Source organism: Sturnus vulgaris, chromosome 2 (genome assembly GCF_052056855.1).
Source record: "Sturnus vulgaris isolate bStuVul1 chromosome 2, bStuVul1.hap1, whole genome shotgun sequence".
NCBI classification, from domain to species: Eukaryota; Metazoa; Chordata; class Aves; order Passeriformes; family Sturnidae; genus Sturnus; species Sturnus vulgaris.
The window spans coordinates 66382043-66398419 of record NC_142244.1 but is presented as its reverse complement, the minus strand read 5'-3'; the positions used below and the strand labels follow the sequence as shown (position 1 = coordinate 66398419).

At 34.4% G+C, this 16377-nt stretch overlaps 1 protein-coding gene across 8 annotated transcripts in view; it reads left to right on the top strand.

Annotated features, from left to right (window-relative positions):
• PCDH9 (protocadherin 9) overlaps positions 1–16377 on the top strand; it is a 673118-nt gene that overhangs the window by 340598 nt on the left and 316143 nt on the right. The gene's annotated exons all lie outside the window — the stretch shown is intronic.

Genomic DNA, 16377 nt, shown 5'->3' with positions numbered 1-16377 from the left:
CCCAGCTGTATAAACATGCTCTGCAAGGGTTTCCATTTGTTCCTTAAGCATATTAAACACCATCACTCCCATCCCATTTTTTTTTTTTTTTAACATCTGGTCATGTTAAAATACATAGTTTGATTGATCCCAGATTCCAATATGATTCAGAATTCCTTCAATAAGTCACTTTTTTCCTTTTATTTAATCACTTTCTACTAATCCTTATTTCATCTGTGAACTTCATTCCTTCTTTTTTTTTTCCCCATTCAAAAGCATCTGAAATCACAATGCCAGGTTTTGTGACCTGATGGATATAGGTAGAAATAAATTTGCTTGATAACAAATCTGTGTTTACCTTTACATTTTAACAATTCTTAATTAGCCATTTTTATTTAATTAATTGATGTCAATAACTACTATTTATTTCTTTATGTATTACTGTACATAAAGAAATCTTGTCAAAAACATTAGTTTGATAGAATCTGTTTTCCATTAATCTGTTACATTGTTTTCTTCCTACTCATGTCTGACTTATTTTTTTCGTATCTAAATTCCCATGTATGAAATTCCTTCAGTATTACTTTGCTTACAGTTAAAATGGAGTTGGTTTCTACAGCTTTCTATATCTTTTCCAAACTATGACTTTTTTTTTTAATTTGTGTCGCCTAATTTATTTATGTTTATTCCACTCTTCTAGTTCACACCATAGTTCTTTTGGATTTAATGTCCACTTCTAAATACTGTTTTCTCTTCTATTCTGAGCTACGCTTTAAAATAAGCACTGATGCCTTTCTTGGTCATTGTATGTTTTGGGATCTAGCAAAACATTTTTTTATTTATCTGATTCTGATCCATGTTTATGTACTCTGCTCATTGCTGAACTAATTCTTTAGTATGGAAGACAAACTAGAATTTGGGACAATAAACATTTCTTATTCATAGTACTGGAAGAGCAGAGATCTTCCCAAGAGCATATTATGAATAAAATATTCAGCACAAAGCTCTGCATAAAATTACAGTGCAGCTTCCAGTGCATTAGGACAGTCTGTTCCTGATTCATCCGTACACAACTGTCCCCAACTCAGTTTATATGAAAATATTGAGAAGTACTTATTTTTTCACTGAATGACCCAAAACATATCACATTGAAGATGGAAAAAATGTTAGTGGCCTTGGCATAACTATAGCATTGTCTCTGCAGCTCTGTACTCTTGTGAAAAAGAGTATGGGACTCTTGTATGTATGGGATGGGATCACAGCTATTCATGACCTCTTTTATTATTGTGCTATTTCCAAAACAGCTTAAAAAACTTGGCATCATAACTGTAAATAGGTATAGTATTCCATGAGGTGATAAAGACTAACCTATTCAGTCAAATATGGTAATTAAGTTAACTTTTTTAGGCATAAAATCTGTGAGTTTGTAATAACATTGCTCAAAATTACAATGCCATTAATGTATGAAGCTATTTTCCTTCACTGATACCTGCAGGTTTTTTGTTTGTGCTCTTTTATTTTTATTTTTTGTTTTGTTTTGTTTTGTTTGAAGGTATTTTGTTTGATTGGTTGGTTGGTTTGGTTGTGTTGTTTGTAGCGTGGTGTTTTGTTTTGTGTTTTGTTTTGGTTTTTTTTATTTTTTTTTTTTTAACTGTAGCTCAGTATGCCACTGAGCACAAAAAGCTGCTCCATTTGTTCTGCCTTTGGCTGGTGAAAAATGTTATGTCATTCTTTTGGCACGTTTCAGGGAGTATTAGATCAGGTATAATAGTTAAGTTAGGTATTTGTAAGACTGTATGTATTCTTAAGGGATAGAAAACAGTTATCATAGCTAATCTGATAAGTGTTCCCTTCAGTAAACCATTTCCCACATATGAAGGACAAAATTTAGGTTCTGAACTAATAAGCCCTTAAGAGATAGAGTCCCTACTAATTATAATTTCCTGTGCTGCTTTTTTTCTCTTCCTTTGTAGTCTCAGTAACCACTTTAACACCTTGTCAGGCATTCAGGAACTTCCATCTGTGCAGCCTAGTGCATTTGTGAAATAAACCCATCTGTACAGCTGATTAAAAGTTGGATGTAGGCCATGTTTTGTCTTTATCCTGAAAGAAACAGTATTGCTGCAGCAGTTGTTGATGTAGGGTCTGAATACCAGAGTGGAATGCACAAGGCTAATGGAGCAAAATAGCTTTTAGTGTTTTCATTTGTATTTAATAATTGTTTAAAATAAAATCAGAACAAATTAAGTGTGACAAGCAAGACCAATTAGAAAAGCTGCAGAGTTCAAATCTGCAGGAAGGAACTCTAGAACTACTGTCATTTCAAGTATGTGTTAACACAGGGTGAATCCAAGCAAATAGAAACTTGATGTTGTCTTATTATTCTTCTACAAACACAAAAATTTATTCTGAGAATGCATATATGTGTTTTTCATTGCTATGGTACTCAGTTTTCAGTTTGCACGTTGTTAGAAAGGTGGAGGAACAGATGCAGAATTCCTTACCTACAAACTAGGTCAGTGGGATAACTGCATCTGACTACTTGATTTACATCCATATTTTGTAGTCAGTTACCATCTCTTATTTTTATTTATAAGTTAAGTGCCACTGCTATAAGTTTTATGGGCACAAAGCTTTACCTTCAAAAGGTTTAAAGGAACATCTTTTCTTTAGAAAAACAAAAAGAAACAACAAAAGCCTACCCAGCCTTGTAAGTTGCTTAAAATTTCACATGAGAAGACATGAACAGGGAATGAATTATCCGTTCACAAATCTCATGGGCATATGGTAAAGAAAAAAAGAGGAAGGGAGTTTAAGAGATAGAATGGGAATCTCTGTCTTGTGGGTTTTTTTGTATCCTCAGGACAATTGTTATCACACATCTTCCTCCTCTAGCATAGAAATCCACATCTACTTTTTGCTATCATGAGAGATGTAGCATAATTCCTTCCACACTAAGCTATTATATAAATAAAATAATGAAATAGGTTCTGATATATGGATCTCTGAGCTGATATTAATGCAAGCAAATAAATCAGATGGCACAGCACCACACAAATGTACTAGGTCACATTTTACTGGTGCAATGCCAAGCACCTATTTCCTCAGCACTGCATAAATGTGTCTAGGTTGCAGATTATTCCAAGGGTATGTAAGACAATGCTTTCTCAAGGATGTATGTCGTGTTCATTGGTGTTGTTGGGCATGATCATCAATGCTTTCTAAATTATAGGAGGTATAATATAGCAAGAAAATAGGATTCATCACTACCTGTTCAATGTCTCCTGCAAGACCCTCTAATCCTGTCACACCAGTAAAGAATATCACGTTGTATTGTATATGAAAACACATCTAAACTTCCTTGGCTGTGACTCAGAGCTGTTGCTCTCCGTTCTGACATAAGTATAGGACTCCATTCTAGCTATCTGCAAGGACTTCCAAAGTCTGTAAAATGAGATATTTTTTTCCTGAAGTTACACACATGCAACTTAAAATAGAACATGACCTTAGGTTTTTAGGTGAGAAACATGGCGGATTTTAACTAGCTAAAGATGCCAACAATATTGCATCAAATGCCATAACTCATAAACTAGATCTACATACTCTTTTATACTGCTGAATTAAAAAAAAAAAAAAAAGAAAGGTGTAGGGTTTTTCTTTTTTGCTTTTCTCAAGGTAGTTACAGTAATTAACAGATAAACAGGACCTTAATTATAATGTAGATACAGCTGATAATTGTATTTGGTAGCACTATTATATATTCAAAAACAAAACAAACAAACAAAACAAAACTGAAACAAAACCCGACCAAATCAAAAAGTTAAACCTCAGATCTCAGAGTAACACTTGATAGGAAGAAAAATCCAGATGTTCCAATGAAATTATAATATAAGTGGGGTTTATTCAAATAACCAAGATAAATAATTGTTTAAATACTAAAACTGATCTCCTTAGGTCTTTCCTAAGGTGTTTCTTCTTTAGTGGAGAGAGGTGGGTTTTTTTGTTGTTGTCAAAGTTGAAAAGTGAAAACACATTTAATCTTGGGATGGGAAATGACAACTATAATTATACACTGCAGAATTGCTGCCCACTGAGTACTGTTTTGTTGAATACGGTTCACTTTTGGTGATAATAACAATACGTCATTTGGTGGATTGTGAATTCCCTCAAGGAATTTATGATACAACCCAGGAGCTGAATAAATCCCACATGCTGGTGTCTGACTTAAACTAAAGAAATGCAGCTGCTTCCTATATACGAAAAGTGTCACAAAAAATATTTTTAAAATACTGTGTTTGAAATTTCAGTTTCAGGTTATCCAGGTAAATTGGCTTGAATGCATTTTTTTTTTTTTTCATCCAAGGCATGTTTAATAATGTGCAGGTGAAAAGATTATAGACATGGTTTTCCTCTCCTTCTCTAAACACATTTTTTGTCTACATAGTGCTGAGCCATCGGCTTTGGGTGTATCATCTTTCCATTCTTACAGGTGCAAAGGGCAATTCATTCAGGTATAATCTAATAATTACCATTATTTGAGGAGATCTTCCTTAAAGTCAAGGTACATTCCTGATCACTCATATTCTGGTTTCTTTAATAGGCTAACAGCAGAAAGCTTCTCATTCTGTGTAGATTGAATGACTAAAGATGCTCCAGGGAAGTACTGTACTGAAGACAACAGAAAGAATTAATTTAAGCAATGTCATATGTAAATCCCTGTTGCCTTTTCACACCAGAATGTTAATTCTAGGGATATGACCCCACTGGAGTTTGTGTCAGTCTCAGACAGGATAATGTAGAGGCGTAGCACGACTGAGGGAATAACTTTTAGATTTGAATAATGCTGACTTCAATATGATAGTGACAAATTCACCAGTGGTTTACACTGGTGTAACATAGGATGTCATTTGGGTTATAAATTGTATAATAAAGAGAGGAACTTCTCTCATTATTTTTGCATGAAAAATAAACAAGGCATTTTTATATACAGTCTTATTTATGCAGTGAAGTATCAAATCAAGCTGAATGTGGCAAAAGGTTTTGGGCGTTGTGTTTGCAATCAGCAAATTTAAGGGACTAAAGCTTAACATTTATGTTTGCTTCCCCCGATGTATTTCCTGACCAGACATCTTTTTCAGCCAAACTGTTTGAGCAGCTGATTCAAACTCATTAATGTAACAGTATTTCAGCAAAAGTCATGCTGATAGCTATTGGTTCATTAGTGCCTGAATCCAGAAGGCATATAGAAATAGTTAGAACCAACTGACAGTCTTGGCTTTGAATGCAATGCATTTATAAATATTTTATTTTTTTTTAGAGATTTTTGCCTGTGTTTAGAGTTATCAAGATGGTATGGTATTTGATAAGGTTTTTAGGAGATTTACTTTATTACGGCATGTTTATTTCTCACACCAAATTAAAAATTAGATGACACTTACTAACAATGTGTTTATTGTGATCGTACAAAGTAGTGGTGCTACACTAAACTTATCAAACAATTTCATTGACTAAAACTGGCATCTGTAGTTATGACAATTAATGTATCACTACATGGTATAGTTTGAGTAAGATGAAGTGAGAGACTATTTTTGGAAGAAGGAAAAAATCTTGCACAAGAAAAAGCCCAAAGAGCAAAGCGTATTCATGGTCAAACACCGAAGGATTTATCAGAGAATTAGGGGAATCAAGAATCTGCCCACCTGTAGGATATGATGTTGGAATGCTATTGGTCTGGACAATTTCTTCCTCCCTTGATTCATCTACCTCATAGATTCATATTATTTGATGGAGTTTAAAATGAATAAAAGGGGGGATCCTGAGCTGCAGCAGCAACAGGGAGGAAGTAGGGTAAAACAGACAAGAACCAAGGCACATCTAAGCACTGTCTCAAACAGTAGTGGGTGAAATTCCTGAGATACCTGTTATCTGAGGTAACTGTATCGGGCTTGTAGGGTAGTTCTTAATCATCAAAAAACTCAGCATCCTTAAATGAATAATTACAGGTTGAATATGCAGGTAGAGCCCGAAAGCAGGAGCTAGACAGCTTGACAAAGACTGCAAAAGAGAAGTGAATGTGAATGTCTTGAAACCTCCTGAAAAAATAGGAGTTCATTGAAAAACTAACTATGGGTTATACCACACATACTCAGAGAAGCTCCTTGCAACATGTTTAAAACCCACTGAAGTAGACATCTCAAAAACATTCTTTGGACTTTTGTAAATTAGACTTTTATCAGTGATTATTCACACTGATAACTTTCTGGTTTTTTTTGGTCATTTAACTTGTTCTGCATCAAACTTACATCCCAGTAAATTCAATCCTATGTGTACTCCATGGTGTTTTAAAATAGTTAAAGAATTCAACCTTCTCATCTGTTTTTGTTAATCTCAAAAAATAAAGATGGTGAGTTAGTGTTGAAATATGTTATTTTGCAGGCAAATGAAATTTGTAATTGAAAATAATTTGTCTTTATCTTGAATATTATCATTAGGGAAGGAACATATGGAGCTTTTAGAAAATACAGAATTTCTTTCTTCTGCAGGTGTTTTCCTAAAGGGGGATTAAAGCAGAGTCTGGCCACCTTTTGTATTGTATTTGTCAACTTTCTCACTGTGCTTCATAAATTGTTTAATGGACACACAATTCGTCAGCAGGATGCCAAAGTTTTCATGACTTTTGCATTATGGTATTAAACTATTTCAGTTTCAAATGGTTTAATTGAAATTAGTGCTTGGAGCAATTCTGAGAAGTAGTTATTATTTGAAGCAGTTTACTCAGTCTTTAGATTCCTCTTTATTATTTCCTTTTTTTTTTTTTTTTTAGGGCATATTTCTCTTGAAAGATATGGTTTGACTGCAGAAACTATATGTTAAAATAAAACCTCATTTAAATTAATCTCAGAGGGTGAGACTGTATTTGAACTACTAATGTACAGAGTAGCTACATGTGGTTTATAGGTCAAAGTATAATGGTATGAGCATTTTTTGATTGGTACAAGTTCTAATCACAGTTGTCTACTTGGTTCCAGAATCCTATGCAATTGAGGAAAAATAATAATGTGGTTTTTAACAATGCCAAAGTACTTCAGGATATTGCTTCCCCAAATATTAATTCTTCTGTGCAAGTTCCACTTTCCTCTTAGTGCTGCCCCCAATTAAAGCTTTAAGCACTTAACCTGTAGTTGCGAAAAAAACAGTTTATGATGGGTGTAATCTAATTCCCAGAGGTCTAATTATCTCACTTGGTTCCCAATTAATCCATGAAGTTGTTAGGTCTTCCTTTTAATTAGATCTGTTCTTCTTGAAGAACAGTTTTATTTTTCATATTTCACTTTATTAGTTCCTTCACTGGAACCCTACAGGGTGGGAAATCTTCTTTGAAATGTTCTTATTTGTTTGATTGCTGGTTGATGCTTAATGAAGATGATGATCTTTACCCTCAGTTTGCATTAAAGTTCATTTTGGAGATTGGAATACAAGTCCTTTAAGCATGAAAATTAAATGTAAATGTGTACCATGTGAGAGAGTGAAGACTTGCGTTGTTCTAAAGCCATCATTCTATTTTTTTTTCCATATTAAGAAATAATTATCTTTGGTCTAATCTCACAAAATTTAAATTGAGGTAATCCTAAACACAATCTGAAATAGAATTTTATTGAGTTTATGGTGGTTTTTTTTTGTTTTATTCATATGTTTTAATTATATCATTAATGAGTATATTTAGGAAGATGCATATATGAGGAAGTTGGATATAAAGTCCTATTTTCCTTCTCACTTTCACCTGTGAAAAAATCTTTTAATATAACAGGAATTTACAGGTAGGAATAGAAGCTGCATTAAGTAGTCACAAAAACCACCCAGTAAATGGAATATTATCTGAAGACTGTTGAGAATTCCACTTCCCCTCCACTCTTATGTCAGCTCTGAATGATAGAAAGCTGTATTGGTTTATCTGACAGTGTCCTTTCCTCTGTTGTGTCTCAGTGATATTCCCTTGCGGTATTCCATCAAAAAATCAGTTTACCCATGGGAATAGTGATTCACTTCTAGGAAAAAAAGTGATCATATGTGATCTTCCTAACTGTGGAATGTAACTAATCAATGAAACTCTTTTCAATATATGTTATATACAGTTTCACTGACCAAAATACTTTCTTATTGTGATATGCAAATTTGTTTTAAAATGTGCATCACTTAGCTGTTTATTTTTTTATTAATTTTGCAGGTAGTGAAATTAATGTCAGTTCAGAATTCACCATACCACTTAAGGATTACTCAATTATCAATTAGTATGCTTTATACATATTTAGTAAAGTTCATGGAAGAAAGCAGTATTTATTAAGACAGGAATAAAAATAATAACCACTCATCTCCACAAACATGCTTTTTAATGAAATTACACAGGCTACATAAATGAGAATGGATTATAATTGTAGAGAGATGAGATTGTGATATATTTTCTGCAGTAATTGGTAGTAGTGTAGTGTAGTGGTGAAGTAGTCATCATTTTGTGGTTCTAGGAGGAAAAATATATTAAAAAATACTGGGTTACCACTTGCCTCGCTGCTAAGACATCTATTTCTTCTATCAATAATTAAGAACTATTAAAATAATTTATAATTCTCTGAGATTTCATTGTATCCCTTTAGACCTCAAACTTTGCAGAGATGCTTTGTCAGCTGTTGTTCATAAAGAGAAGGTGGTGGTATTCAGGATACTAAAGAAAGCAGCAAGCAAAGGCCAAGAAATATACACTGTCTTCTTCCTGACCTCTAGAACTTGGTTAAAAGGTGGAAGTCTGAAGGATTGTTTCGGCAGCCACGGTTTTTCAACTCTAAGCCCTTCAGATCTTTTACTGTAGAACAATATGAGCAGAAGAAACCTGGAATTTGCAGTCTAAGAACTTACCTCACTGATGGTTTTTTTTTCTTTCTCTTGCAAGTGTGATAAGCAGACAAGAGACACGTGTGACTTATCTTCCACCACCACCTTAGAGTGAAGCAACCGATGCTGAGGTCTTGACATTTAAACCTTATGAATTTTTTTCATTTTGCTGGTTCTGGCTCTTATCTGGTCCCGTTCTGGATGTCCTGGAATACAGGAACTCTTTCCACCATTCACGAGAAGCAATTTGTGTGAAGCAGTTTGTGCAATTTCAAGCCTCTGAACATTGTAAGCACAGTCTCAGTCAGGGAACACCAGCTGTATCTTCATTTCTAAAACTTGCTCCTGATCCAAACAAAAATGTTAATGGAGGTGAACCCCTAGATGCACATAGGTTTTAATTGATCTGAATATAAAGTAGATTTCTCCCAGTCAAAAAACGATTTAGCATGCCTGAGCTATTGGTACCACATTTTTAATTTTATCAGATGTATGTTACCTGATTTTCCTGCTAATGTGTATTTAGTTGCACACTCTGCAACTAAAGTTACTTTTTAATTTCTAAGGGAAATATTTAATTAAAAACAAACAAAAAATTGCTTAGGGCCAGATGGAGCTGTGGCAGAAAACTGAATGTGGTTGTGGGTAGCTTTTAGGAATACAAGTGAGATGTAACATGTCATTGCTGTGAATTTGTACCTAAATATTTAAGTTGAAATGGTAGAGAAATGCCCAGCACTTTTTGTGATTGAATTTTGCTTATTCTAGTAGCTGTTTTTAAACCATATTAGCTATCCTAACATCAGGTGTCTTAATTATAGCTAATGTGTGCAACATAGGTGTATGAATATTTGTCTAACCTAACATAAAGTAGATAAAGGAGAATAAAACTGGTGTTTTAATGAAAATAATTGCTATTAGACCTTGTTCATACTTAATCCACAGTGTTTAGACATTAAAGCAGGACTTTTCATCCTTTTCATCTACCCTAATCTAAAACTTTGATTATGTCATCACAATCTCAGCTCTAGTAGACTAGCAGTGATGCCAAACTCTTTTAGCTAATGCCATTGATACACAAAGCAGGTGGGCACAGGGGATGAAACAGAATCAGCTGCTACACCTTCTGTCTACATTAGAAATAATATCTTTACTGATACCCATGCAACTGGAAGTCTTGGAGAATTAATAGAACTTAGTTTGAAAAAGCATTGTTTTCTAAGACAAATCATTGGCTTCTCCTCCATACAGACAAGGATGTCAAATTTTCCAGTAGCTGGCATGACTCTGCCCCTCAGTTATCAGTGCTCCCTCAAGTAAGTGAAAAGGAAAATCAAGTCCAGCCCCAGAGCAGTGATCCATGCAAGTTAAGTGCACTTCAGGGACAATGTGATGAAGCTGAGGTTTGGGCTGTTGGCAGGTAAATTAAAAGGAAATGAAGAAAATCCTAATTTTGTGTAACTAAAAGAATTTCTACAAATATTTTTAAATCCCTAGATATTGTGTTGCAGTGTATATTATTTCTATTAAGTGTGTGAAATTTTTAAGTTGATTTTTATTAAAATGAGGTTCTTAATTATGAAGTCTAACCTCTGAAATTGCTCAGACAGACCTTTGTTCATTATGCAGTAATTAGAAAGGCACCATTAGCATCTATGCTGTGAACTTTTCAGTGTAGTTCAAGACATATAGTAGTATAACCAATTAAAACAAAAACATTTAAGTGGGTAAGAAAACTATTAAAGCTAATTCATTAGACCTGCATATTTTGGGGTCAGTGGTACAGAACACGCACATCAAAGCAGAAAAAGCTTGAGTTGCTAATATACCCCAAAGCACTGAAGTGAGCAGCATTGCAGATTGTGAATTTGAGAGGTAGGGCAGCCTTAGGGTACTGATTACATTGATGAGGATATGGTAATGACTTAAGCAGCTGTCAGGAGTTAGAGAGACCAAAATCCACAAGGATGTGTGGCTAAGTAACAGATGCCTTTAAAACTCTTTGGTTTGTTACTGTTCAGTAACTTAGAGGAAAACTTTAATGAGGTGACCTCCACAGTATTTTGAACGTAGATTAGGGTTTATTTCGATTTTCAAAAGAATGGTTTCTTACAGAAGTGGATGAGCTCAGAGAGATCTGATTTTAAGACCTACCAACACCTCTCAGGTCAGAGAGCAGAAAGGAGAGAAAAAAGTGATTTTGAGGAAAGATGAATAATAAATTAATTCAATCAATATAGGGTCTTTACAATGCCTAGTATAAATTTATCTGAGAGGAGACACCAGTGATCCTTGAAGGTCCCTTTAAGGTTAATGTTACACTGGACATATGTGGTCAGTTGGTCTAATGCCCAGTGGTATTGCAAATATTTCTGACAGATTGACCAAAACCTACAGGCTGAGAAGCAGCAACAGAAATTGATGGGTCAGCAACTTGAAGTAATCTAGTGACTAAAATCATAATTCACTTTCAAAGAAATTTGTTTTCTCTCAAAGAAGTTGCCCATCTAAAAGTTAGGTGCTAGATCAAAACTATTCATCCAGGGCTGTCTATGGTCAGTGGAGAAAAATATAAATCTCAAAGGAGTGAATCATGCTGCCCAGGGATCTATTTTATGATGTTTAAATTATTCTCTGGAGGATCTTTCTCTATTGTCTATAAAGGTGGACGGGATGAGCAATTTAAAATGGATATCTAGGTAGTAGAGGTTAAAATAACATACTGCCAAAGATGGGTAAAGTAATAATGTGCCTGTGACAAATTACCCAGCTGGTGCAGCTGGATAACTATCTGCCTATATCTTATCCATTTTTCTGTATTCCTATACTCCAGGAACTTGCAGACCACTTATTAAGTGCATAGTGTCAATGGTCTTTTTTTCCCCATGCTGTAGTTCCCACAAATGTTCCACCAATAAAATGGAATTGTGTTACTTGGATGGTATTGTCAGTAGCAGGGCGCAAAGTGGTATTGGCCTCGGGAGAGGTGTGGGCAATCACTGACACCTGACCTCAGTTAAGCTGATATAAAGTGCTGAAAAGGCCTCATACTGATTATAACAATTCTTCAGGGATCACCATCCTTCCCTCCTGCAGCTCATGTACAGCTCTTTTAATGAGCTGCTCAGTGATCTTGTCCACAGCAAGGCGGGAAGTGAAGATAGTTGAGAACCAATCAGTGATGTGATTAATCACTGTTAACACAAGAGCAGGGCACTGCTGACTGTTGGTATGCACTGTTTGATTTAAATGCATTTATCTGGGGAGGTGGGAGTCTCAATTCTGACAGAAGCAACCCTGCTGTTTCCAACAGCTGCAGAAATCAGGCATGTTTCATTGCTACTAATTCAATGCAAGAAATCATTATCATTGTGCTGAGGTGCTGGACACCTGTTATTCTTTCTTGTCTGAATTCTAAAGTCAAATTAATAAGATTCATATGCTCTCAGTCAATAAAGTTTTACTACGTAAATGGTTTTGTCCTGGTCAGAGTTCAATGCCTTCATTTCACCTTGGAAAATGATGCAGGAGGTATTCAAACTAGCAAGACTGAAGAGTAAATTAAAAAGTGCGCAGCTTTCCTTTATAACGGATGTGAATAGCTCTCTATGATGATACTCAGTGTGATAAAAATCAAGGATCTGCGTATCATTCTTGCATCTCAAAATTACACTGCCTTTTCCCTACTGTTTTTGGCAGAACATTATTAAGATTTTCTTTTGCTTGCTTTGGCTCCCTATTGAAGATGATGGATGGTTACTTCCTTTTGCTGTCAGCTAGCCAGTGAATAGCCAATTGAAAGGAAAGGAATAAAGGACCAAACCTCTTTCCATTTCACAAAGTCTTAGAATTTTGACTCAGAAGGCAAGCATTAAATCTATTCCAAATCTATTTACTGTAGGTTGCCATCCATCACCCTGGTATATGAGTGCCTTCTAAATGAAATAAATGGCAGTAGAGAGGGTGTAGCTGAGCAATAGCACTCTTCTTGTTCGAGATAATTAATAATCCCATCAGGCTCACAAAAGTTTTTTTTATTGTTTGTGGAAAGATTTGCTTACCCCTCATCCAAATTATTAAAATAAAAATTTTCAATATTAAGTAGGTTTGTATAGTGAAAAACATTCTTCAGAAAATTGCTCTGTAGAATTTTTTTAGAATTTGGGGAACTTTATGACACAAAAATCCTCAAGATTTATAATTTCTAAGTTCTTCCGAGAACCTCCTTCATAGCCACCTAGTTCCAGTTGGTATTTTGGATTCATACTTACCATTATAATCTGAATGTACCCATCACAGGGACGACATTGTGATGATGTTAGGTGTTGGGTTTTAAAACCCTGTAGAGGTTTTAAAATAATTTGTGCAAAGATTACTTAAGATCAAAATAGATATTTCTTTAATTTTCTAGGTTTTTTTATTGCCATTTTGATGATTTTGTAGAGCTTGGAAAGTTACACCTTGCTTCCTAAATAATTAGAAGCGGTAAGGTGGAGGCTCTTATGATGACGATTATCATTATTGATATTTTTGTTCCTATATTACTACTTGTTGGTGTTTTTTTTTCCTTAAAATAGATGCTGTTAATTTAAATTATTATATAGGTGGCATCTGTACTTATTACTGACTGTAGAATATTGGTGAAGTGAGTGTTCTATTCATATTTTCAGGGGAATATGATCAGGCTACATGCAACAAACAGTTCTTTCTTCTGCTTTTAATAGTATGTAAGACTGGGAATATTTGGTTATGCAGCTATTTATGTTTTTTAGTTATCATTTCAGTTCATGAATTGCTATTAAACTTTGTGAGGTATTAGTGATCTGATCAACACAGGATCCACAAAATTTTGCCTGTTTCAGGTGGATGGTGTCTAACTAGTTTGGATGGTTTAACTACTTATCTGAAGGCTAATTGAAAGAAAGCTTTTTATTATTTTTCTCCCATATTTCTTAAAGAGTGGCAGGAATTGAACTGTGCAGAAAATCAGTATATAGAAAATGTTCTAGAAATTTAAATAGTTTTTTACATTCCTTTAATAGAAACCCAAGAATTCCAGCTATCCTAAATACACTTAATAGAAAAGTGAATATAAACACTTAGCAACATGTCCCTGATGTTTTATGTGTATATGTAATTTGCCTTCAATATTTACTTGTCAGCAACACTTGCTCATTGCTACCGTTTCTCACATATCTCATGCCCATTTTTTGCTATTTCTATAGCCATTTAAGGTGTTTTGTGTGCTGTTCTGGTAGTTTAAAAACAGTAAATAATATGAAATGTTAATGAAGTACTTAGTAACCATAATAGAATACCTGCCTGCACTTTGATTGACAGTTCATTATATGAAATAATGTCTTAATCAATAAGTTCCCAGCCATTTGTCTGGCCTAAGTAAAGACAGACTATTACGATTCCAATATTTCTTAGAATACCAGCCAGATGGAGACTGGTAAGTACCTTGTAGACAAAAATGTGACATAAAATGGAATGTTGGCCTGTTGGCATGAAAACCTGAGTATGCTTCATTTATGCACAGCTTAAGTAAACCGATTCAGAAAATGGAGGTTATAAATATTGTTTATTTCTGTATTACTTGCATTACCCACAGCATCAGTAACCAATGGACCATTAAAAGATAATTTTTCATATTACAAGGGTAAATAATCTGCATCACACCAACCTGTTTTCATAAAGCCTATGTTGTAATGTGCATATTGTAGCTGTGCTTAGAAGAGGTGATTAATTCAGATAGCTAAGTCAAAATTAGATGTCCAGGATAACATTTTCATGATTAAGTTAGATTTCCTTTCTGAAATTAAGCTTACTTTGCTTTCTAATTCTATCAGTGTGTGATCGAGTTCATGATGCTGTGAATCTCCTTGATTGTGATTTTCCTTTAAGATTCTGCTGACTTGATCATCGTCAAGCCACATTACAGAATAGTAAGTGGAACTTGGACAACTGATGAGCTTTGGCTGAAGTATGGCTTTAGTCTTCATAAAAGATTACGGTACAACATTTAACATACGGCAAAATTTAAAGTCCCAAATTTGAGTGCGCTTTTGAACTCATTTAATTGTACCAGCTTTTGAAAAAGTATTTCTTTAAAAATTAAGTGGCTTAATTTTCAAAATCATCCCCAAGTAAGAGCTATCCATTATATTTTAAACCTGGTGTTTCATGTAATCATCTAAATCTGAATTTTAGAGAATACTGAAAATGTTTGCTGCATGGTCTTGAAAATTGTGTCTTATTTCTAAATTTCATTTGACAAATTACTAATGCTAATAAGAAAAAAAATCTACTTGAGTTTATATATTCTGGGAAAATATTTTATATGAGTATTAGATAAGGATTAGTATTTTTTTTCTTTTTGTCCTTGTTTGTTAGAAAGGGAGCCTTTTAAGGCTACTGCCTGAAAGCAGTATCCTTAGTTGTGCAAGTATTCCTAACCTTTTTTTAGGCTGAGGGGTTGAGGAGGGCATTTTTTCCAGATAATTTCTAATAGTTTAAATTACTTGCATGCTTGCAGGCAGCCCAACCATTTATAATTTTCTGTTATAGGCTCTCAAAGTTACAGTGTATGTTAAAGAACTGAAACTTGGGATATTATTAAACCATTCCTTCAGCAACTATGACTCTGTTTAGCTTATGATTCTACAAATATTATCTCTTGACATCTCAAAGTTTGTCAATAACTCTTTGCATGCTGGGATGTGCAACATGCTTAAGAACTGCAACTATTTAATGATGCTTCATTAATTTCAGTGGAATGCTGGGAGGCATATTTTCCAAGTGACATACTTATATCACTGTTCTGGGAATACATCGTGTTTTGCAACAATTACAACATCCACAGGGCAATAAATCAGTTAACTATATTCCTCTAGGCTCAGAAAATGAGCTGAATTGCTGTTTTAGAAACAACTTTTCCCAAGCTCATTTAAAAGGAGGAGTTTTAGGAAAGGCCAAGTGAGGTGCTATATAGGTGCTTTAGAAGGGCATCATGATGGCTGGGGGTAGATTCTTTCTGTCACAGTATACAGCTAGAAATAATGACAAAAAAGTGCTGTAAATAACCTATTGCTATGGAGCAAACTGAAACAAGAAAATAAAATAGGTACTTATGTTCTCTACATTTTAATCAACATGATGGCTCCACAGTTTTCTTCCAGCTGTGGAGGCAGGTAAAAAAGAAAAAGAAAGAAAAATAGAACAAAATCCGGTGGCAAAAAAAATTACCTTCTTATGTCTCTATCTCCACTGTAAGTTTGGATCTGTGTGAAGACTCTGATGTCTGTGAACTACTGTGATGTTCTGAAAACAAAAATAACAAATTATTGAGTACCAAGGACTACCAAGAATTATTATTATCAAGAATTATTGGAACAAACACACATATATATTTATTATGCATATGTGTGTTTGTGATATATAATTCTCTAGGGTTTTTTTGTTATTTTTTCCCAGACTTCAGTATCACTCTGCCTACTGCAAAATAACACAGCA